Source organism: Halichoeres trimaculatus, unplaced genomic scaffold, assembly GCF_033239565.1.
Source record: "Halichoeres trimaculatus isolate MK-OKI-2021-1 unplaced genomic scaffold, fHalTri1.1 fHalTri1_scaffold_4, whole genome shotgun sequence".
NCBI lineage: Eukaryota > Metazoa > Chordata > Actinopteri > Labriformes > Labridae > Halichoeres > Halichoeres trimaculatus.
Window position 1 is genome coordinate 13,186,668 of NW_027437182.1, and position 25,499 is coordinate 13,212,166.

At 39.0% G+C, this 25,499-nt stretch overlaps 1 protein-coding gene across 2 annotated transcripts in view; it reads right to left on the reverse strand.

Moving 5' to 3' along the window:
* Positions 1-16,933, reverse strand: part of kank3 (KN motif and ankyrin repeat domains 3) — a 31,019-nt gene extending 14,086 nt beyond the window's left edge. Inside the window, exons 1-2 of one of the 2 annotated variants that reach the window (XM_074667457.1) lie at positions 16,874-16,933; positions 692-765 (exon numbers count right to left, since the gene is read on the reverse strand). The gene's annotated coding sequence lies outside the window, so the exon portion shown is untranslated. Of the gene's footprint in view, positions 1-691; positions 768-8,275; positions 8,287-16,873 lie in introns of those variants that run through there. The other variant, XM_074667458.1, reaches the window with a different exon arrangement.
* Positions 16,934-25,499: the final 8,566 nt, after the last annotated feature.

Consider the following 25,499-nt stretch of genomic DNA (forward strand, 5'->3'; position numbering starts at 1 on the left):
TTAGCATACGATTTTTGGGGGGGACGTTTATCTTCTGCATTGTTCACTTAACACAAGTTTTAAGTCATTTTATAGTCTGACTAACCAAAAAAAGATACTGGTAGCATTTAAACAAGTCTTTTTTGCATTTCTTTATTGAAACAGAAAAAGGAACACTGACATTTTACTGACCTCCAGTTGTCAGTAAGAGTAACAAACCATACAGAAAAAAGTGACCCAGGGGTATGGCTCTACGATCTACTGGATGGATCTTTGTGGCCCACGGGGTATTTTTTTGCCAGAAAAACAGCATTCTGACTTTTGCTGGTTTTAAGGGAGAACAAGTACAAGTTACTATATTCCCTCCTAGTCTGTGTACATGAAACTTTTTTTGTCGAATTGCAGCCTTTGTGATTTGAAAATTGCATTCTATTACATTGCGATGTTGGTTTAAAATTAATCAATCGTTCAGCCCTAGTACATTTTGCTTGATAGCAATTACAACTCTTTGGACTGTAGGATTTTTTTCTGCTATTGAAGAACAGTTTGAACATCAGAGCCAAAATTTCTACCAGTAATTAAAACCAGACAAATGATGAAAGAAAAAAAAACCATTCACACCTGGTGACTAATCTTTGTGCCAAACAGAACAAGGAATAAAAAGGCTTCAAGGCTTCTCATGTTATTTTATGAATGAATGAATGAAGTTAACCTCTCACTGCTGCTAACTGAGTGATTCATGCAGCTGCAGTCTGTCTGGTTCCCACCTCCCTGCTCCACACAGCCCTGAAAGACAAAAAGAAACTGACCATTAGACTCAAGTCACAGCAAAGCACTAAAATTATGTGTTTTTTTCTTATTCTCCACAAACTTTAATGTCTATTCCTTATTTTATACTCTGTTTTTGTCTGTATTCTTCCAAGACAAGATTAGACAAAGAAATCTGATGAGTGAAGATTTTCTACCAAATGACAGAGAAGGAGTCAAGTTAGAGAAGCTGAAATGTTTCAAGATGTGCATCAGCATCCACCTGCACAGTCACAAACTTAAAGATCACAGGTGTGTGGTTTACTAAGAAAATTACAGTGGTTATCGTCTTTGTGAGTTGAGTAAAACCTGCATACGTGTGTTTTGAGCCTGCATGTAATATTAGTGCAGATCCCTTTTTTCTTGAAAGGAGACAAAATACTTTGTCTTTGAAATATGAAACGTATATACAGCCTTAATAATAATCTGTACATTATGTGGTCTTACAGTTTTGTTTCAAACATAGACTCGACACACACACATATATACACACAGATGTGTTTTCCAGCACCCTCCAGCACATTCCTTTAGCATGCTGTTGCAACACGTCGGTTGTCCCTCTAGCTGACTGCCTACTGATAACCTATAACCACACACACACACACACACACACACACACACACACACACACACACACACACATATCCTGCAGCAGAACGTCTATAATCTAAGTAAAAACCACATAACACAGACAAACTGAAGACTAATTATTACAGATAAGTCACAGGCCATTATATACAATAGATGAATTAAAATAACCACAGAAGAGATAATAAACGTCCTCCTTCACTGATAGTCATGTTCTGCTTAGTATCTTCCCATCAGCCTCTGCTCTCTTTCCTTTCAGCCCCTGTCACTTTCCTCTCTTGTCGACCCGCAGTAAAAATGATGATACAGCTTCAATTCAGATGAATTCAACAAACTATGACCTCATCTAGTTTGTCCGCTTTGATCCCAAACTGAGAGCAGTTGTTTCACGTTTCAAATGTTTTCATTTTTTTTGCACAAGCTCAAATAAATTCTCATCAGCCCTCATGTTGTGAGGTATGGTGTGAATTAATGACAACAGAGTGTGCGCCTTTAAAGACCAGACACACTCACTTCTGGGGCATTTTTGGATTCAACATTAAGAAAAACACATGGCGTCATGTTTTTGTCACACGCCATCAATTCTGATCCTAAACTGGCTCTTACTCATTCACCCCACATCTTTTAGATTTTGATAACAAAGTCAAACTAAAAAAATTTAAAGAAATGTATCAACAACAACAGTTCTTACTCAGTTGGAGCCACAAGTATGAAACTAGAACAGAAATGATGAACAATGCTTCTCAAGGACTCTCTTTTTAATATCTTTGGGCAATTAATAAACTTTCTCCAGCAGAGTTTAATTAGTATCCAGTAATTCACATTGAACTTGTCTCATAAAGAATTTACAAGCAACAACAGGCAGTTACAATGTTTTCTCCATCCACACCAAACAAACCAGTCCAGTCCAGTATTTTTAAAATCCTGGGCAGAAGATTGTCTTCACAGTAAAATGTTATAGGCCTAAAGATGTGCTTTTTGCCTGATACACACACAAGAGCTGTTTTGTAATTTTTGAAATGGCCTATCTTACAATGTTTCCACCTAAAAGCCAAAATACAAAAAATGCGTCTGCAGTGCGTCTTCGTTCTGTTACCCCAAACGGATCAAAAAGGTTTCATTCAAATCAATGGGTCAACTTACACTGGATCCGGAAGATCGAGCGGGACAGGAAGTAGTGATTGGAAACTACCTAAAAACACCCACCGACTTTCAAAATAAAAGTGTCAAAATCAGTTCGTAAGTAGCTTGACTACAATGACAAATTAACATAGTGAGCAGAGCCAGACCAGGAGTCAACAGGTTTGAGGTTTTACAGCCCAACATGAATGAAGAGAGACTTATCAGTGGAGTGGGAAGAGCGGGAACTCCTCGGTCTGTGACTCCAGCTGTCTGTCAGTCAAGTGTGGCAGCTTGTCGCACTGCAGTCATATCTGGTGTATTTGGGGCTTCATACCAACACAGTCCATAGAGGACACAAACTTAGAAAAAAACGTGTTTTTGGAAGAGAATATCTTTGTTGTAACAACACTTTTTGGCATTAAATCTTATAATATCGTAAATTCTGTTTGTCTCCTTTACAAGTGGAGGCATATTAATAAGGAACATGTATCTGTGGGATGAGCAGCAGACCTGAGTATGTGAGTTATGCCCATGAAAAAATTTACCAAATCTTCTCCTGCCAGTGCCAAACAGCTTATTCTGCTGTTGACTCTCGTTCGGTATCATTTTGTGGATTGGATGATTGAAGTCTAAAGTATGTTTGGTATTGAAAATAAATTTGGCATTGAAAAACATGTCCTGAAACTTTGGCATTGAAAAACGTGTATTATATAATATGGCATAAAAACAGGTAAGGGCATTGATTGCGTTCTGCTAAAGTGAAAAACACAGATATCAAATTTTATTTATTACATTTTTATAAATATTTGCATTCTGAGGTTTTTGAATAAAAATCATTATTTTCATTTGTTGCCACTATTTTGTCAATGACCCTTTTTTTTCTTTTTTGATCACACTTTTTATGTCCGCTATGTTTTTTTTAAGTTTTAACTCTCTGTCACTCTTTTGGTGTGGACGAGAGGGTCTGGGGGGAAGTGCTTGGAGGGCGTGATGAGCATATTGCTTGCAAAGTATTGGTAAGTACCACAGCACTCAGCTGTGGCTTAACAGCCCCTAGGCAACAAGACATATCTGCAATTTACCAAAAGGTCAACCCCCAACCCACAAAACACCAAGTTACAGTAGTCAAGAGCAGATTAAGCTGTTTGGCATCAGCAAAGAGGATCTGGCAGTTTTTTCATGGGCCCAGCTACTTAGCTCTGCTGTTCATCCCACAAATGCATTCATTCATTCATCTCTACCACAGTCCTGTTCAGGGTCTTGCGTGGCTGGAGCCCATCCCAGATGTCTTTAGCCGTGTTTCCACCAAGCAGACCGGTTCGGTTCGTCTCGGTACGGCGGCATTTTGTGGCATTTCCACTGACTTATCCCGGAACGGATCCCCAAATAACCGAAACAAGCCGTCCCACTTTTGGGATCCTTCCGTATGGGTACCAGACTGAACCGATCCGCTCTCAGAAGGTGGAGCAACACACTGCAGACCATTGATTGGTCAAAACAATCGTCACTTACCCCACGACAGCAGCTGCCATTTCTCCTGGCGGCACACAGACTTCACTGAAACAAAGTTTGATTGCACTTTGTCTCAAAGAGCTACATGCCAATCACAGAGAGGACGAAATGCTGCATGTCTTCTATCTCAGCACTTTGTTTACTGTGTCGCGTTTTTCTTCTTCATTGGATTTATTAGCGGGATAGAGTGTGTCGCTGCTACAGTGTCACACTATTGTTTAACAGCTGCGGCTTTTGGCATCTGGCTTACACGCCGTCACCACGAGAGGGCACAGTTTTGCTGTGGAAACACAAACGGGATCAGGCTCAACTGTACCAAACTGTGCCAAACCATACTGAACCGAACCGGACTGCTTGGTGGAAACGCAGATTTGGGGTGAGAGGCAGGGGACGTCTGGACTGGTCGCCAGTCAATCACAGGGCTGACACACAAAGACAAACATTGTCTCGTGCCCACTCACACCTTGATTCAGAGCATACAATTCAGACTCACCAATTAACCTTTTGCGTATGTTTTTGGGCAGTGGGAGGAAGCCACAGCGCAATGAGAGAACCCACACATTCATGGGGAGAACATGCAAACTACATGAAGAAAGGCATGCCTTGCCCAAACTGGAATTTGAACTGGTGACCCTCTTGCTGTGAGGTAGCAGTGCCAATTGAGTGCGCCACACATTTTCCTTACACATAGTGCCATTTAAAATAGAAATAAACATGCTTTCCAACCGTATAAGAAGCATTGTTACAACAAAGAAATAATCTACCATCACAGACTAACTCAGTGTTTGTGCTGTTTAAGTAGCTGCTGCAAAGGCCACAAGGTTATTGTCAGTAAACAAATTATTTTCCTTTCCTTTTTAATTTGCTTCATTTTGACTTTCCAGCCGTCAGTCCTTAATTTATACACCCATTTATTCTTCTCCCTCTCATCTCCTTCTCTCACATTGTCTGACTCTTCATCTCTACCCTCTTCTTTCCACATGACTCTCATTTCCCCTCTCACCCATCTCAATCTCTCTTGTTATCACTTACTCTCTCTCACACACACACACACACACACACACATACACACACATACACACTTCCCTCAGCTCCTCTCCTCTGGTGTTTCTGTTTTTCTCTCTGAATTGATGACAGACAGCAAATTACAGAGAAGCTGCATTCCTTCCTTCTACACCCCGAGCCCTGACCAGCTGAGAGCCACGCTGTCGAGTCTCCCTGAAAACACACACACACACACACACACACCACCACCAAGTGCCAATGCTCATAATGACACTCACAAAAGCCACAAACAAAATTACAAAAATGCTCATAAAAGCAGAAACACGAGCACACATACGGCAACAGAAACGGAGCAGGCTGTAAAAGTTGCATGAACACAAACACATCATGTTTTTAGATACTGGTTTTTCAACATCTCTTATATATAAATACACAGACACTGTCTCATGATTCAGCAGCCAGAAAAACACATTGTTCACCACTGAAACACAGTGAACTCACTGTGGGCATACCACTTTAATTTAGTAAAGGCTTTGAGAGGTCCCATTGTGCAAACATAAACATCATTGTTCTTCAGACCGACTAAACATTAGCCTAAGACGTCTGTAGTTCCATGGCTACAAATTATGTGACATTCTTGAATCAGTTTTGATGCAACACTACAATCATGAACCGGCTGGTCACACCCAGCACTACAGTTGCATTTCTTCACATTTCAAGCACTTTGCAGTGAGAGCAGTGAGAAAATAATGCTCTGCCAGCCCTGTTTGCATCAGTACAAAATCAATCCAGAGCTGCAGGGAAACAACAGTGCACTAAATACTCCTCCAGTATAAGACGTTAACTTTTAGATTATCCATTGTGAGCCAACAAAGCACTATTTCCACTGTCTTTCGGAAACGATGAGTGTTATGTCATTTTGTATTTCCAACATTCTGGAGAAGTTTCCTGGAAAGTACCACAGAAAAAAAAAAGACATTAAACTTTACGTTTCCAAAATTAGCTTTTGGGTCAATCTGCCAAAAACTGGTATACTAAAAACAAAACCTGCTGAAGTTTTCTTCAACCAGCCATAAACATAGATCATGCTACACATGGCCATCGTCGTCAGGAGCCATGTTGGAAATGCCAAAGTCAAACTAACTTCTGTCGAGAGAGCCACAAACCAGATGAGATCACTTTGCATTTTCAACTGTTTCTTTGTCATCCAGCATTAAATCTGACCAATGACTGTAGGGAGTAAACACATTAATTTCCATAAAAACAAGCACAATTGGTTGTTTGTCGTGACCGAAAAGATTTCTGCAGATTCTTTGATGTTTCATGCAGTTTTTCCTCTCCTCAGTAGGAACATGTGACGAGAGGAGAAGCACAGTATCATCCCAGGTTGTTGATGAAGACGAGAACACTGGGTTTTCCTGCTTTCAGATGCCTCATGGAAGAGGAAATGTGCTGGTTCGGGGCTCGGGGCCATGTTTTGGAACAGTGACCTCATCCCCACCGCCACCCCTTTTTTCATGGAAGGAAAAACGGAGTGGGAGCGACGGAGTCTGACAGCTGAGGAGGGGAGGGAGTGAAAGCCAACATCCTCTCACTGACAGCAACTTTTACTCTCCATCTGCTTTACATGAGAAAAAGCCCATTCAGAAATCTGCACATGCATAGAGACACAGTCATGCACCCCCTCTATGAACACCAGGCATGCCAGCAGAGCACCAGGATTACTAAAGCTGTGAAGTTTTCAAAAAGGGCATCAGAGAATGAAACCTTCACCCTGGTTTATAATCCTCTGTTTCTGCTTATTCATAAGGTTGATTCAGATCCACTCCCAAACTTTTAATAGGCTTCTTTTGGCCAGGGCGACACATGTTTGCATAGTTAAAGAAGAACACAGCACCAAGATCCTTCCCCTCCCAAAAAACAAATGCCTTTAGAATCTTGAAATTGTTGGCAGAAGTAAAAAGTCAATTTAAGGAAAGTTTTATGCCACAGCTTTGATTCAGACTCAAGCAGTTAAATCTTACTGGGGGCACAAAATGCTGTGAAGAAAAATCAGCATTTTTTTAAGTGTTTAAAATGAAAAACATTACGAATAACTAGGGATGTGGGATACCACTTTTTATGCAGACTGATACCAGTATGAGTGCTCCTTGAGTACTCGCCCATACCGAGTACCGATACTATTAGCACTTTCAATACATAAAATTTCAATTAACAGTGACAGATCATTTGATCAAAGACAGCACAGTCACTCTGCCATTAAGTCTACATAAAACACAAACAACTCTCTCTGTGTTTAGAATTTTTTTGATAAATATTAAAAAATATATATTAAAAGTGCACAAAAAAACTAACACCTGTCAGAGTTTAAGTATTTTTTAAAGTAAACTGAAGTGCAAAATAAAAAAGTTTAACTGTGAACTCTCCCTGGTTTATTTATGTTGTCTGACGCACATTTCCAGTGGTGTTTAACCACAGCAACTAGCAGCATCTAGTGGCGAGGAGGACTTGCTCGAAGTGAGATTTTTTTGCCTAAAGTATCTGCTGCTAGTATCTGCAGCCTTCACGAGTACCGATACCTTGAAAAAAGGCTGGTATTGGCCCAATACGATACCTGGTATTGGTATCGGGACATCCCTTTGAATAACTAAACAACCACATTAAAACAATCTGGGGGAGATTTTTTTTAAACTTAAATTACAGTTTTTCAGTTTATTTTATCTCACGGCAAAATGGAAATTTAAACTCAATTTTTGCATCTAAATTTGAAATAATAATTCATAACTTATCTGTAAAGTGTTTGGTGATAATAACAGTGATATGTTTACGTGATTTCTAAATTTCATGTTATGAAGAGAACAATTCAGTGGCTGAATCCTAAGATGAGTTATGTTCTCGAGTTTTCAAATGAGCCTCAAAAGTAATGGTGTTACTTGTTCAAAAGTTTCTGAGATGCTTTACTGTTTTGGTAAAGTTCCCTTTGAGGATTCTCTAAAGATGCAAGAACAAACCATGAGCCTAAAATATTAACTTTAACTTTTAAACTATCAACTTTTACACCCTTTACCTCTCGTCCCAATAATGTGAAACCCAACTTGAACTTGAACTTGTAGTCCACTAAGACATGTCTCTTTCATGTTTTAATCCTTGTGAGGACATTAAGGCCAAATAGAAATACAAGCACTCACACACAGGAGGGCCTCTCTGCTGCACGAATAAATCTGCAGTTTCCTGAAGGGAAGCCCACTACTCCCCCAATAAATCTTGCTCCTCAGTACACACACACACACACACACACACCTCTTCATGCCCCCGTCAGAGACCTCCTATTGTCTCCCAGTAGGAACTGGAGGGGAGGAAAGGGGTCCTGCCAGGAAACCCAACAGGCCGTCCTGAAAGCTGCTTCCTGAAGGGAGCAGGAAAACACAGCAGAGGAGACAAGCAGGGACTGAGAGCTGAACAAATAGAGCCAATGTGACATGGACACGCACAAAAGCACACTCTGCAGCATCCTGCAGCCAAAAACAGCACAGAGGCCACATCACATGATACACCACACCGAGGTTAGATAACAGGTTATCAGTTCTTGCTCAAGTGTTTAAGTGTTTGTGTGTGCTGAAGCTCTCACACAGTAACTCGCTGTCACCTCCATGTGCAGGATTCTTCACTTCCCGTCTCACGCATCTTCAAAACACCACACACCTACAGTATTTCACACCCCCAACATCTTGTGTGTCCCACTGTAATCCAAAAAAGAACCATCTTTCATCTCAATCAGGTTGACTTCAAACTTCACAGGCGTCCTCCCCTCCCTTTTCCTTCCAGATTCTCAGCAAACACAATCAAGCACATTCAGCCTCACAATGAGGCTTTATGCCTCCACCGTGGTGACGCTGTTTTCAAAAAGTTTTGTGAGGCCTCGTTGTTTTCCCCGCACGACCCCCTCTGTGCTCTGCCTTTTTCTGACCAATTCCAGGTTCAAAATGTCACAAAGTGAATTTAATAAAGTCATGCAGGAAGTCTGTGGAGTAGAAGAAGAGGGACAAGTTTGGTGGCTGCTCTGTGTCTCTGATGCTCAGATGCAGCTAACATCTTTAAAAACCCTCCAGTGAAGCCCCTGCACACATGCACAACAGGGAGGGTCTAACATGGCCACAGCTAGAGTCATGGGTGAAATCAATGCCTGAAAACATCAGGTCCTGAATTCATCAAGAGCATGTTGGCGTATATGTGTGGAAGGAGCCTTCTCACAGGCTCTCTAACTTTCCCTGTCAGATCACTGAATGCTGCCCCCCTCCATTGTTATTACTTTAATAGTTGTGTCTTTAGCCTGATAATCAGACCAGGCTAAAACATTTTAATTATATTCCTCCAGTCTGACATTGTCTCCGTGTAAAGCAATTTCCTGTTGGGAAAAAAGATACTTTCCCCTAAGCCGCTGGTACTGATATTTCACTCCTGCCAAGATCTTTTTAGAGCACTATTTTTGATTGACTCAAATGAGCATTAAAAAAACAGAGCTGGTTTGAGACGTGTTATTCCTGGGGTTGTTGCTCAAGCTGCTGAAACAGCTGTGAGGGAAACAATAGATAAACAAAACAAAGATGTGGCCTGAAACCACAGCTGAACTTTCATCCCCGGTGTTTCCCAAAAAGTCACACTAAAAAGACACAAACTTGGGAGATGTGCTCGAAAAAGCTCTCCAACAGTATCCAGTACATTTCTCTAGGTAAACACTGATGGAAGCATGTGTTGCAGCTGTACACAGTTTGTAATCCAGCAGCATCCAGTCAGCTGAGTCTGAGGCAGTCTGCCCCTCCCTGAAACAAAGCAGGGCTCTCAAATCGAGTTTTCCCCCAATTATCCAGTTTCCAGCTCGGACGTCACGATGCATGTCAGACCAAACACACCTTGTTTTCCCACAAACTCTCCAGGCCTGTTTTCCCAACATTACAAACCGAACCTTTGCCAGTGCTGCTGTTTTTTAAGTGTATTAGCCTCAAACATCACCTTCCTGTTTCTCTCCTGCCTATTTTCCATTTCCAAATACAAACCTGCATTTTTGTTTTTCGATTTCTCTACGCTTATTTGTGTTTGGTAGTCAAACCAAAAGCTCCCCCAAACCAGCTTACTGCATCTTTAAACATCTTTCTTAGTTGACCTACATATCTGCTCCACAGATTGCTGGGACTGTGACCCATTTGTCTCTTCACACAGTAGCGACTCTCGTCTCCAGATGTTTGATTCTCATAACTACAGTACTCGACCAGATGTCTGCCTCAGTGCATTCTGCCCAGAAACAACTGAAATATGTGTGTACGATCATGTTATTTCCTTCAGTGGGGGAAATTACACCAGTTCAGCAGGTCTCTGAGTGAGGGGGTCGGGGTAATGACAAGGTACTGGGTGTACGTGGGTCTTTGAAACACTTTGAAATGTCTCCAGTACACCTTCATCCCTGTATCTGCCTCTGTGGAAAATGCATGTTTGTGGGCTCTAATTCAGTTTTCCATCATGCTCTGATTCAGTTAGCTTGTCAGATTTGGGCTTCTGGAGTCGCACTGAGTTCCAATTTGATGTCTGCCAGACATTACAAAACTTGGTTGAACATATCGATGGTCTACATCTGAGACAACCTGATGGGTAAAATTGCAAAGGAGACTTCTCTTATTAAGTTTGGCCTTGTTCAGCCTTCTGCTATGAGCTCATAATACAGGAGTGTGTTTCCACCAGCACCTGAGCGCTGAACACAACATTCGTTCCATTATGAGGCGGCGAACAGAGGTGATCTCTGTGCTTTGATGGGTTTGTGAGACCAGTCTGAAGCAGAAGTCCAGCACCTTCCCCTAACTCTGCCCTCAGAAACTCTTGTAAGAAATCAGAATCAGAAGCAGCAAGAATGAAATCTGAACACAACTTTGGAGACTGTTTGAGTTTAACCACAGATCCATGCTCCTCTCTCTTCCTTTCATTGTTTGAGCCAAAAAATATGAAATTGGGTTCACAAGGTTTGTGGCATCATAGAAAGTTTGTCCAAAAAAAGCTGTGGTTTGGTTTTCCCAAGAGAAGCGTTCATTTCAGGCACTGTGAGATCTGACCTTTTTGGTGCTCTGTCCACAAGAGTCCACTCTGTCTGCCACTTCACTGCCAAGGGGCTTTTTAAGGTCATTCATAACTGACTCTTAAATAGGGCCAGTGTAAACGAATTCATCAACTGCCACCAAAACTCACCAGTCTGTGGTAACTTCAGTGATTTCCCACTCAGATGTTTGTGTATAAAAGTCTGATTTGTGCCTCCAGCTCTGCTCTGCTCTGCTGATGTGGGTAATTTTAGTCCGGGGTTTTTCATCCAGGGTTTCTCAGACTCAGACATAGACTTACAGACAGTAAGTGAAAAATTACACTTTATAAATTTTGTAATCTTTTATGAAGTCACTCTCTCACTGGCCTTGCAGCTGTGAAGGATGATTCTTATTGATCAAACCCCTTGACAACAGTTATGAGCTTCACTTACATAAGCCACACCAGAGGCAGACCAATCATGTCATGTCAAATTAACCTGCAAAAAATATCTTTGAAAATTCAGCTTCTGATTGTTGATACCACAGACTGAAAGATGAGGTAAAACCGTTAGCACCATATTGGTAAACAATGTGGTTCAAACATTAGAGGAAAAATACTCCCATACTGCTTCCTGTTCAACAATCTTAGTGACGGCAGCTAAAACATCCATCTTATTTCAATATGATTGAGTTCTGTCAAGATCAATAACAAAGTCCCATGTCACTGATGAGTCCGTCCAAGTCTGTTAGCTGTACAGAGTGATATAACTCATCAAAAAGAAAACTTAAAGTTAGTTGAATTTATAGTTACAAGGGAAGACTTCATGATAAAATAATATCAGATTTGATTAGTTTCCACCAAGAACATAACTTTTATCATCTACAGATGTTTTGAAACATGTGACTGTAAATAATTAAATATAATCTTAATCAGAGCCAAAAAAGAAATCATGAGTTGCTCAAATGATACTGAAGGGAAACTTTAAGCAGTAAAAAGCTGATCCCTCACAAAGAGTTTCTTAAACTGACATGATTAGATTTCTGCTTTTTGTCTGAACACATATAACAGTACTTCCCCCACAACTGCCTTTGTTTCACATGAAGTATTTCAATCATGCTTGTTTATTACACTCCGCTGTGTACAGCCTACTTCCTGCTTAGAGTCTGCAGCCATTGTTTTAAAACTGTTGTATAAAAAACAAAAAGAAAACAAACAACCTCATGTTTTATTCTGTATAAAAAACACGACCTACATGTAGGGAACAGGCAGCTGCCTCCCTTTAAAAAACTCTGAACCTCTGAAGAGCCTCTCCTGAAAAGCCTCTCCAATTAGAAAATCTGGCACGAAGCTCAAAGTGGCAATTTCCATTTTCAAAGCCTGGATGCCCGTTAATTATGATGAAAGCTTCCTGCTATCAGGTTCCACGCAGCCCTCACACTTAAAACTAATTGCTGCCTCAGAAAAAAAAAACCTTGAACTAAGAAAAAGTAAACATACCACAGTGACTTAAAGAAGAGAACAAGCATGTTTTAACTTTGCAGAGCTCTGTTGGAATGAGTCAATATCAGGGTAATAATTATACAACAAATAACGACACATTAGGAATGTGAATGGTCTTCTTGTCCATTTCAAACAGCTGGTCCAATAGTCTGAAGTGAAAAAAAATTCCAAAAACAAACTGCAAAACCCTCATCGGCAGCTAAAAGTTTGTCATTCTCTAAATGCTTTTGATGATGCCTGATTGTATTAGTCGCTTGTCACTTACACTTAGTCCACACAGGCCAGATTTAACGACAAGGCTGAAGGTAAAACAAAACAGAGGCACAATCCAGGTGAATCACTTTGTGTCAGCATTATTTTTCACTGTTAACCAAACCTTTATGGTGAGGAAGAATGAATGAGAGCATGAGAAGCAGACAAAACCCTGCGCTCATGTTTTATTTACTCTGGCAGAAACTTTTTTGAACCCTCGCACTCAGACAGACTTCCATCCAAGCCGATCACAGGCGGGCCAATCACAACCATTAAAAAGCTGTTCAGACATCTCCATAAACAACCCTGATGGCTGCTACCAAACCTGGAACATTCAAAATTTACTACTGCATCTTTGTGACACCAAGAAGAGCTAAGTCAAAAATAGTAGCTATAGCACACAGAAGTGTTTGAGTACGCTCTCACCAGTAAGGCTCCATGGACGTCAAAATGATCACATACTAAACTGGAAAAGCACTCAAAGAGCGCAGACCTTCGCCAAGCATATTGTGATTGTCACGCAACACTTTAGTTGTAATGTAATGTTAATGACTGTCTGCTACAATTTGGTGTTATCGGCGAATTGTACGATAATTTGTTACCTGACAGTGTCGAAAATTTTGATGACCCAGGATTTTAGTATCCAGAATATTGCCAGGATCTAGATCGTACTTTTACATCTGTCAGAAATTATCCTGACCTTGTCTTGTATTGTTTTGCAAAGCAATCCGACCATTTATCGTGGAGCTATACACACATATGGTGAAAATGGCCCTATCTCACAATGATAAAGAATCCTTTAAAATATCCTGGATCCAGACAGTGATCCGGATCACCTCCAAAATTTAATCACTTCTTCCTTATCCCATTTTGAACATTTCCTGAAAATTTTATCAAGATCTGTACATTTTGAGTTATGTTGTGCATAGACAAACAATCAAACAAACAGACAAACTCTCCCAAAAACCTAACATAAACCTTGGTGGAGGTAATTACTTTGATGCAAGGGTAATGAAACTGTTTTTAGTTGGATAGTAATAAAAGTTGTGTAATCCTGAGTCTGGCTGTTACGATCCTCTGCAAAGTTTTAAGTGACTGATAACCCTTAAAAAATGAAGGTCTATTTTTCAAACTTTACATCCTGATTGTCATTCACTGTCTCATGTGAAGAGACTTGAATCTACAAAGGCAGCCAAACTGGTGTGTTTTCAGTCTGTCTGCTCAGTTACATATTGACTCATTGATGCCTCATACAAATGTAACAGGAAGTGCTTAAACATGAGTAAAATCTAAAAAAGACACCCCTGCCAGTGTCCAAAGATGCCAAAAATGTCTAGAAATTCAAAGCAAGAAGTCGTTTTGTCCACAAACTTAATTTATTCATCAAAGTGAGACAGTGGACACATTTGTGCACACAACAGGTATGAAACCCCAAATCAAAGATGTTACACTACCTGTATCACACGTTTCTACTCCCGCCATGTTCAGGCCAATACTTTGTTGCAGCTGTTTGTGTTTCATAAAGACACATGGGACTTTCAAGTGAATGTAACTAATGATGAGAATGAAAGTCTGTTTCAAGTGATGGGCAGGCTGCAGGAACAAAGAACGGGCCAAACAACACAGAACCTTTGCCCAGGAAACGGGTTCATGTCCCGTGTGAATCAAAACAAAAACATTCCACCATTGTTCTAAACTACAGCATGATGTTTCCCCCACCATACCCACTTTGTTTTAGCTTAAATTGAACAAAACTCTTGGTCAAATTGGTCAAAAAGAGACATTTAAAAGTTTGTGATGACGTATGACTGAGTATTTCAGGAAGTAAACATGATTTGTTTGTGCCTCACATGCATATTTTGTTTCTGACTGCATATCCCTGTCAGTCTAACACTTGAGACCAACAACTTTCCCATGTCTCTCTGCATCATGTCACCGAGTAAGTGACAGCCTTGAAGCTCTATAAAAAGTTTAGACCTCTCGTAATAGAGCTAAAAATACGCTGGCATGTATATATCAAGCTGCAGCACTGGTGTGAGGACAGACCAAACTCAATTTCATTGAACGAAGTGTCCTGTGTCTCCTGTTACAAGACCAAAACATGTGAATCACAAAGTATGAATGGGAACTATAAGGACAGGTATCAGAATTTAGCACGGACCCCCCCACTCTTCTAACTAAACTTACAGACAATCTATTTTGAGGCGACAGCAGTAAGTCAAAACTCAGGCTCCTGTTGCAAGAAGACAGTTTCCCCTGAGAGAGCCTCAGAAACTTGTAAAGTGATTAACACTCATTAAATTATGTCTCTGCACATCCTAGGCTCTGTGTTTATCAATGAGGACACAGAAAAGACTATTTTTCTCTGTAGCCAGTGAAAAACTAATTTAAAGTGCAAATTTTAAAATTGTTTCATTTCAGTTTCATTTCCAAAAAGGCTGAAATGAAAGTTGATAAAATGCTCACCAGGTTGGTTTTAACAGAAACTGAACTTTCCCCTTCAGCCTTTTTGTCTGATCAGTGCACACAATACTGTAATGATTCCCACACAGGTCAGCAGAAATCTTTCCAACAACATGAAAATAAACTTTTTTCTCAAGGCTCCTCATAAACCAAGATGTTTACATGCAACCACATGGTTCTGAGCTCTTTGCCCTGCAAGGTTAAAGTCTGATCCATTTGAAGAAAGAGATTTAAACCACTACCAGCCATCTTTTACCATTTCAGTCACAGATTGTAGAAAGGCCTGCTTAAAGCGATAATTCAGTTTGACGTCTTTATCGTCCTATTCTCCTAAAGTGCTCGATAGTTTAGTATCATTATAATGTGGTAAAAGAAACCACCAACAGAAGCATTCAGACAATAAGAAGTTGAAGGAAAATAATTGGTGGTTAACCCTCCAATTAGGCAGTTACAGCAATGCAACCAAAAAGCCACTGTCAGATTCTTTAACATCATCAGCTCATCAGTCTCTCATTTTTTTGTCTCTCGCACTTCTAACACTGTTTCCGCTTTGAGTCTTGCAATATCTGCAAATCACCTCTGACTGCAGATAAAATATGACATGCTGCAGCAGAAGCAGCAGCGTGGACACATCTGTTGAGGTCAGCCTCTCTGTGACTGACTCAACTTGTGAACATCCAACACCATGAACTGAAAACCCTGCGATGATGCATGCTATAATAACAGACAAGAGAGCAGAGGTGGGGAGGGGTCAAACACTTCTGACAATGGGGGGGATTTCCATCCAAGGAGCAACTTCACACACAGTGTTTCTCCAACATATATTTAACAGAAACAAAACTTTGTGTGACAGTAAAAGTAAAGCTCTTTCTGAACCAGGGGGTGACAGATACTGCTGTAGAATCACAAAACTTTGTCTAAACCAGCAAGAATAATCCTATCTATGATTTCAGATTGCAGTTTTCAGGGAAATAAATCAATGGTCAACACAGCACAGTAATTTTGACACAGCTAAGTTAAGTCTACATAATATATGTATCAACACTAAGCCAGCATAGTGTATAGAAAGCGGCATGTTGTAGAATATTGGAACCTCAACAGGGTGAGACATTAGATTAGTTATCAGCGTAAACCTGTCATAAATATCAATGCTGATTAACAACTTTTTCAAACATATAAGTGGAAAAAATCTTACAATCACTTTCAATAAAGAAATAATTAACTGACCCCTGTCAATTTTAAGTTTAAGCCACTTTCAATCACCAAAGTTTTTTTTCCCATTAGACAGTAAAAGTTCTGCAGGTTTTTAAATCTCTGCAACAGAAACATGACATCAACAAGCTGCAACAAGCTAACAAAACATAAACCAAAACCAAAAGCTATGTGTGAGTCTTTTTCTCTGCACAGGCATTAGCAGTAATTCTGATCGATAATACATCAAAAAACTTTTTGAGACACCTTCTGTGTCATACACATGCACTTTAAACTCGATAACCGCTCATTTACAGAGTCGAGCAGTTATCAGCTAATCGATGTCAGTCAGTACGATGTTTGTTAATCGATTTATTAAACTCTTCCTTACCTTCTTGCTCCTCTCCCTCCAGTCACACTGACGCTTGACATGACTTTCGGAGAAGGTAGGAAAAGTTTGGGAGGAGGGAAAAAAAAAACCTACTCGCAGATAAAAACTCAAGTTACAATGGCTGTAATCAACGGTTTCCGGTTTTGATTTCAGAATAAAACGCCCAGTTTAAAGAAAACGATTAAGATAAAACTAATGAAGTACATTAAGTCCAGTTAAAAAAAATTACTAATTCTCGTGTTTTTTTTTAATAACAAAAAAATTACACTTGAATCTGCCGCTTTAATTTTTTTATTGTCTGTCTTTCCTGCTTAGCAGTTGAATGTTGAGCAGTACATCCTGAAGAGCAAGTAGCTACCATCTGACTTTACTTGACTTGATCGACTGTAAACATTGTTGTTCCTCAATTAAAAAATTAATTAATTAAAAAATTAATTAATTAGTTAATAAAAAAAAAAAAGATGAATGTTAGCTTCACATACAATTTAGAAAAAAAAAAGTTATAACGGGCAATTTAATACATTCAAGAAATACATACATGATACAAATTTAATATCAAATACAGTTTTCATTGCATGATTTCATAACTCATATTTTGTTCTTATTTCGATGATTATGTTGTGAGCCTCATCGCATAACTGAGCCAAAGAAATTTAAATGAAATATATGTTAACAACAATGTTAAGTTAACAACAACAATAATACAGATATTAAAACCTAAATATTGTAATTGTAGTAAAAGCAATATAAATGTAAATGAAAAATTTGTTCTGTTTCTGAAAACTTTGAAATATGACTCGAGCAATTTTGCTATGAGGCTGATTAAATGTAAAACTTAAAATACATTAGAGGGTCTTTATAACTTCACTTTCAGTTGATAAACCACTTAACCAATGTTGTACTGTACTTTTCATGTATTCATTTCTCTGCATTATTACCCTTTTTATTTTATTGTAAACTGCTCAATATAACAAAGTTTTTTCATATCTTGACAGACTCATCACTTTTTAATCTTATATATTTTACGCTAACATTTTCGATGGCAGTGTTTTTACAGTTATTAGTGTTGTTTTTGACGTGATATTGTACCTGTAAGTTCTCAATTTCTTCCTAGTTCTTTTTTTTAAATCGTAGGTTGCTTTTATTTTGAAGGCAGAGTCACTTCTTTCTCATCATTCCCGGGAAAATTCTGGCGACTCTGATGCTGTCTCCTCATGCCGATGAAGTTTACAGCTTGAGGGAATGAATGATGGACAGTTGAGTCCTCCAGTGAGGACTGAGGACTGAACCTGTGGGCAGGGTCGACAGAGAGGGGGATTGTTTACATGTTTGGTCAAAAGGCGCCAAAGTGAAAAGTTGACTTTAGGATTTTCTCCGCGCCAGTGTCGACCCACCCTCGAGTTACTGTGTTAGTTCAGTGTTTACCAGCGTATTTCAGAATGCTCCATAGATGAAATGCTATTCTGCTTTAAAAACCATGTTTTGACATAATTTTTAGCTGCTTTAAATCAAAGTTTGAAGGTTCATGTGCACATTGCTGTTCTGTTAAGAAATACAGGAGCACTATTACATGTTTTGTATATCTACAAGTCTCACGGCTGATAAAACGCAGAACAAGCTGCTGCGAATACAGCAATAAAATCTCTTAGACTGCAATGTATATAATAAAGCAGCTGGGGGCGCTGTTGTCTTTCAGGTTAAATCAAAGGGGTTTAAACTCAAAAAAAGAAAAGCAATCCTAACAGTCTGCAAAATGACTGAATGACTTGAAGAAAGACAAACATTTTTTGATTTTGTGTCAAATGAGAAGGCCCAAACCAACAGACCTAAACATGTGACAGTAGATTGATGACGGGGAAAAAAGCTGTCACATACAAATTAACAGCCAACAAAGCTTTGAATTAGTGCTAATACAAATTGGTAATCATTGTTTTTTTTCCAGACTGGAGTAAACAGCAGCCTCTGGAAAATTCCAACAACATCCACACTTTCTAATCAGACATTCATCGAATATGTCTTTAGAAAAAACAAAATCACAATAAATCCACCTCTTCCTGTTTGGATTTGGAGTTGTGTTGCAGGCCAGCATTGAAACATCACAAGATTGGATCCATGAACAAAATGAAAACTGTGTCACAGCTGCTGTGAAACCCTACGGCCAGCCATCTGGTTTGTATCTGTTGCTCAGGGAAACACCAAAAACTATCAGAGAAACAGAAATCAGCATCTTTCGCTCTTTCTCTGATACTTTTACTTTCAAAGGTTTTAATAGGCTAAAGGTCTGACTTACTCTGCTCAGGCTAATTAAACAATAACAACACTATTTCTTTCCAAGACAAATCCCTTGTCATGTAAAAACTACTTGGCAATAAATCAGAATGTTACTGGGATTCAAAAAAAATATTCAGGAGAAATAGATGCTCTATATTATTATTACTATTTTAGGCGATTCTTGCTCTTGTAAACAAAAACCTTGCAAATTAAAATCCTGGAAAGGGTTGACTATTCATAAATTAATGAAAAATAATTGTAAAATAATGAAGTCAGACTACAATGTTTTATGCCATAATGAAGATATCAAGGAGTCGTAAGCTAGCAGTAAAAATTCTCAGAGGACCTTGAATTATCATTTTTTTTATAACAAAAAGGTAAAAGATTTACTATTCTCATCTGACATCAAAGCACAGAGTTAAACATGTTAAATTTAATTCTTATAGGCCTCTTGTTTTGCATTCAAAGTGCGGGAAAGGTTTTGGTTGATTAGTAAGTGCATCAATTCACCTGACTGCAAACTCTTATCCTTCTGATCTAATACCAGGAATGGGAACAGACACAGTGACGCTCATTTGGTGATTCGGGTTGGAAAGCTCAGCTCTCCAGTGACCAAAGTGAACAATGGGGGGTTTGGCAGGCCACTTTGACCTGGCAAGAACAACTAAATACTTTATTTAAAAAAATAATTATCAATGTAACTCTGTTCAAACATGGCTGACCTAGAACAAGAAGAGCGGTCGAGTCAAAAGTGTAAACCTCTCAAGTGGGGATGGGCACCTTTCTTATTTGAAATGATACAGTACTGATGCTCAGTACCTGGCAATCGGTACTCAACAGTGCCAGTTTTTGGTACTTTAGTGTGTTTATGTGGTAATAAAAATTAATTTGTTTAATTATAACATTTCAAATTTTTCAGTCTGACACATTTATTTCTCAATATGTAAACTTGCAATGCTTTGTTCATGTCCAGCAGGGAAAACTGCGTGCTCTAAGTAACAAATGGATGGGTTATGCAAGTGTCAAAGATTGGTTTATGTCTAACTTTTGAACAATGGCAAACAATTTGAATAGTTGAAACCAACCAATGAAACCAAGTGTATTATTTTTGTGTTTTTAAGACTTAATACAAAACACACACACACATAAAAATATCATTCAAGTCAATATTTTCTGATACTCTTTTTAAATCATGGTGTTCCACAAGGCTCTGTTCTCTGCCCACTCTTGGTCTTTGTTCTTGCTGTCTGTTTGCAACAAAAAATTCTTTGAAGTATTTTATTTTTGTTTATGTTGAACAGCACTTCCAAGACTGGTATAGGTGAATGTAAAACTATGACAAATTGGGTGATTACAATGACTAAATACATTCTACAACAGGAGAGATTTTTGAATAATTTCTACAACTTAACTTGTTGGGTTTTGTGGGGATGGAATAAATGATTCTTCTTTGAATCTGAAAATATGTTAGCTTGTAGTTACATGCCTGTTACGTATTGTACAACAAGCTAACACTGTCAATAATTGTCAGGATGGCCTCCATATCTTAGCTTTGCAGGGCAACTACAAATTCACATTGATTGCTCTTCCCAACTCAACAAGATGGTACTGGAAAGTTTGTGGAAATGTTTTTGTTTGTGGGGGCAGGTTTAATGTAATTCAGCTTAAACCAAAGTCTGACTTGTGAAACAGCTCAAACATTGATGTGTAAGGTGTATTAAACTGCTGTAACTTCTGAAAACTCCAACAGAGCTGCATAAAGACAGAACATGATGGACCTGAATTCAACAGAAAACCCAGCTCTGGTGAAACAACTCGGACTCTACAGCATTTTTACATCTTTACATCTTAGCGTTGTTTCCATTCACCCCATATGACTGCTATTGTCAGAGGAAAACTGGAAGCAACGCAATGCTCTGCTCTGTTCTCCATCTGTTGCCAATAATGACGCTTACGCAAGTGAAGCAGTTTGTACAAGGAGACCTTTCCAATGGGTGGTGCAGATGGAGGAAGTAGCTTTTGGCTGAGAGCATCAAGACATTTTATGGCGTCTCTTTCCTCCAGGTCAAGCTGACCGCTGTCCAAACGGTCACGTTCACAGGGGATTTAATCAGACCCAAGAGACGTGAACACATCCTTATCCACCCAGACCATTGCACTGCAGATGTTGGCACGTAGCCACAATGAAACGTGAGACTTTTGAGACCGAAACTCACAAACTTATGATAAATGCATCCGATCTTTTGTGTTTTAGGAGGTCAAGGACTGACAGAGTTGGCTGTGAAGGTATAGTGACAACCACGACATCAGTTAAGAAATGTTGAGTGTTAAATATTTTTCAATTTGAAAACAATTGAGATACCTCCTACAGTTATAGCTCTAGATTTTTACATTTTGTGAGTATATATATAATCTTCTAAATGTATATTTAAAAATAAGCCTCCACATCTGTTGGATTACACATTTATAATTAATAAATTAATAAAAATGAGCTCATGATAAACCATCCGATAAATTATTCCACCTTCAATGTGATAACTTGTACAACCCAATTGAAAAAAAAAAATCTTTGGGGGATTGAGTAAATGGATATATATATATATAATGTGGTTACCCTTAAACTGATACTTCGTCCAAGCACCTTTCGCTCCTTATCACAGCACTCTTTTTTTTTTTTTTTTTTTTTTAAATAAGGTATCTTTTAGCATTGCACATCTTTACTTGGTGATAGACTTTCAATACCCACTGTATATATAAATTAGCAAGTCTAGACCTGCTGAGGTTTTGGGAAAGTAAGGTTGTGTTTACGTTTGTTGTGATTTGGTGCCTAATAAACAAAGAACGATTGATAGAATTGATATTGATCATTGACAAATAAGTTACTCTTAACAAGAGGACAAACTTGTTTATTCTGCAACCCAACAGGTTATCTTGTTTCCTCCTCAGAGACCTCGTTTTATGACTACTTCCTGCTTGGCCTTGTTGGACTCTTCTAAGGCCAGAAAAGAAAACATGTTTTGCTGCTACAGTCTTTGGACTTTGAGTCTCCCTCCATGCTGATGGACAGGTATCCTCCTACCTCCATCCTGTCAGTATCAGTGCTCTGGGCGGGGAAATGACTCCACGGGGCTTTGTTCTGTTAACGACCTGCCTTTGTTTGTCCTCCAACTGTGTTTTTCTTCCAAGTGTGCAAAGGTTTTGATGACTTAATATAATATAATCTATAAATAAAAACTCATGGACCTATAGCTGATGCTCTTCTTTAGTAAAGAAAATACCAAAAGACTCAGGTATTACCAAAAAAGAAAAAAAAAATCATCTTGTAATGTTAATGTTAGATTTAAACACTGTTTATTTCCTCTTTATTCCTAAATGTGAATTTCCACTTTTAAAAATAACTCATGTCAAAACTGAATGTTTTGTTTAAAAAAGTTTAAAAGTAAAAATCAGGACCTCTTTTATGTTTCTGTATGGTGTTTTTAGTCTTTTGAGGATTTGAATGACTGCAATAAAAAAGATTTGGGCCACTAAAAAAAAAAAACTCAGAAAGAACAGTCCATCTTGAATCAGATTACACAACACTAAAAAGCAAAAATGTGGCCTATTCAGTGCTGAGTGAAAGTACATTTATTTTTAAACCTCTATCCATGTGGTAAGAATAACAGTCATTGGGCCAAAGGTGTGTTTTCTCCTCATCCTCACACTCCTCGGGGGTTTCCTCCTAGTTTCTGGGTAAAAGGTGAACTGTGCAGGGGGGAGATGTGAACTGTCTCACTACGGAGGTCATGGCCAAGCAGAGCGTTAAGTAATGTGGTGGCAGGTTCAATGAACCAGTGAGGCCACATGGGAGTAAATATCTGGACTCAGGCAGAGGTTAATACCATGACAAAAAGGGTTAAATTGGGTTTTAGTCTTAAAAATGGAGCAGAGGTCAGAGAATCATATTTCTCACTATCAAACTGAGAAAATGTGAGAGTAAAGAGGAGTTTCCTTTGTGCTTTGCTCGATTTTGATTTGAAACAAGGAAAAAGTATCAAGTTTAAGAAAGAAAAAGTTTTATGGTAAATATGATGATCGTGCTCATACCTCTGTTATGATTTTATACAGGTACACAGAATCTTTAAAAACAAACTTAAAAAGGGTTTATGACAAGATGAAAGAGAAAATTGCTCTAAGGTGCTCAAAATGGAGCAAAATTTGTTTGGCATGTCAGAAATTCAATAAATACAACAGGATAAAACCTGACCTGAAAGGATACAATGAAAAAAACCTCTGATTTGTTATAGGGAAAGAGTTTGGCAGGAAAAAGAGTTTGTATGACAGGCTGGATTTGTGAAATCCAATGTTTTGATTTATACCTGTGTGTGGAAACTTACCACTATCTATGCAGTGAGAAAATAACGTATGACTTTATGCGTCAGCTGAAACTGGAGTGTCTTTTTGGCTGCAGGAAACAAAACTGGGGAGCTCTGTGAACATGCTTAGTTTATTACCAGGAAGCATTTTTCCAGTTTGGGGGTAATTTGGGGATAGGGAGCCCAGAAGGTTTGAGGTAAAAGCATTAAATCTGCCTCAACTGGGGTCTTATCAACATCCAGCAGCAGGAAGGGCTTGGTAACTGAGTTAGGAGAGCAGCTCTTTGGACTTCAATCATTTTAAGCAAATTGAAATATTTGATTAAAGGAGCTGTGAGGAGTTTCTAAGTGATCTTGCAAAAGCCTCCCTTCTAAATATATGCCTGATTGTAATCCACACTTTAAAATGAGATTATCAGCGCCAATATCACAGGTTACAGGTTGTTTCAAAATGCTACTTCTTAGCTTTCTGATCCGGCCGAGCAGGACTGGATTGATTTACTAGATATCTGTGTTCATGTCTGCTAAAAACGATTGCTGGGATTAATTTTGTAGTAATGGTGGACACTGGAGCCTAACTGTCAGACAGAAAAAGCACAAAAGAGCAGAAGAAAGTTAAACGGGAAAGTGATACAGCCGAGCTAAAGGCTAACACAGGGGTTAAACTGTTATTCTGCAGTGGTTTGTTCAAACTCCAGAGTCTATCAATAAAATGAGGAGCCAGGTTATGCTAGCTCTGCTTGGTAAATGAACACTGGCAGGACATGGCTATGATTCAATAACGTTACACATTACCGCGCTAAATATAAACTGCTACTAAACTATAGACAAACTGACAGTGTCCACTTGTTGCCACATTAGCCTACAGATATGTCAGCGCACTGGGCTGCCGATAGCGCTACATATACAACGTTTGCGTGATGTCACGTTTCAAACCTTAGCACTACGTAACTGTACCGATAAATACCTTACCTTGGTGAGTTGTATCCAGTAAAAAGTTGTCTTGAACAAAGAAAATTTATTTTAATCCACTCTCCATTTGATTCCAAAACAAACACATGCCTCACCAAAAGATATTTATGTCAGTGTGCAGAGACTCGAGGCCAGAAGATGGCAAGGCTGTCCAATTGAAACAGATCTTCCGTATAACATCTTTAAAAAAGACTGAAGTTGAAATAGGTGTACACTCAGGTGTAGAGGTCTATGTTTCGCCTCATGGTTGGAGGAGACTTGTTCTGATTTTAGGTGTTGTTAAGAACTGTTTCCTACAATGTGTTTTTGCATCCAAGAAGCTTGGGATGTATGTGGTAAACTTAGCTTTTTCACAAAGGGTTAAAAAATGTGCTCTAAATTTGAGGACCTAAAAGCTTTGTTGTATTATAACTAGATCTAAATACTCTCCTTTGCCATCGTGCTTCATGAAACCAAACCGGCTCTCCAGAAGAGTGCCTCTCAATGTGTTTTAAGGGGAGTCTCAGTTTCGCGGTAAGTCACAATAAGTCACATAACAGCTTCATCCTGGCTTACTTCAAAGGTAGAACCAGAAAGAAACAGATTTCTTGAGATTTACCTTCAATGAATAGTCCAAAAGATTACAGTCTAGATACATCTAAAGTTTTTGTGGAGTGTCTTCTCAGACAGATAGTTAAGACGAGATTACCAAAAAGCTGCAGGTTCAATATGTCTCATTACAACCGATAAAAATAAGACAACACTGAACTGAACTTTGCAGTCAAACAACCTGATTTGATTTGATTGTAGAAGACAAACAAACACATCCCTAAGTGCAGCATGAACAGGTTGTTTCCTGACAGCTCCAAAAGTGATTCCCAGCAAGTCTGAACGTGTCGAATGCTTCAGCTAAAAATCCTGTCAGGCAGTTCATCTTTGTGAGCAACGTCTTCGCCCCACACCTTAGGTTGGTGATGCATTTCACAACAGAGAAAATTTTCCAAATCAACAACCTGGCACATTGGCAGGGTTTCAGCTTTGTCTTTCTG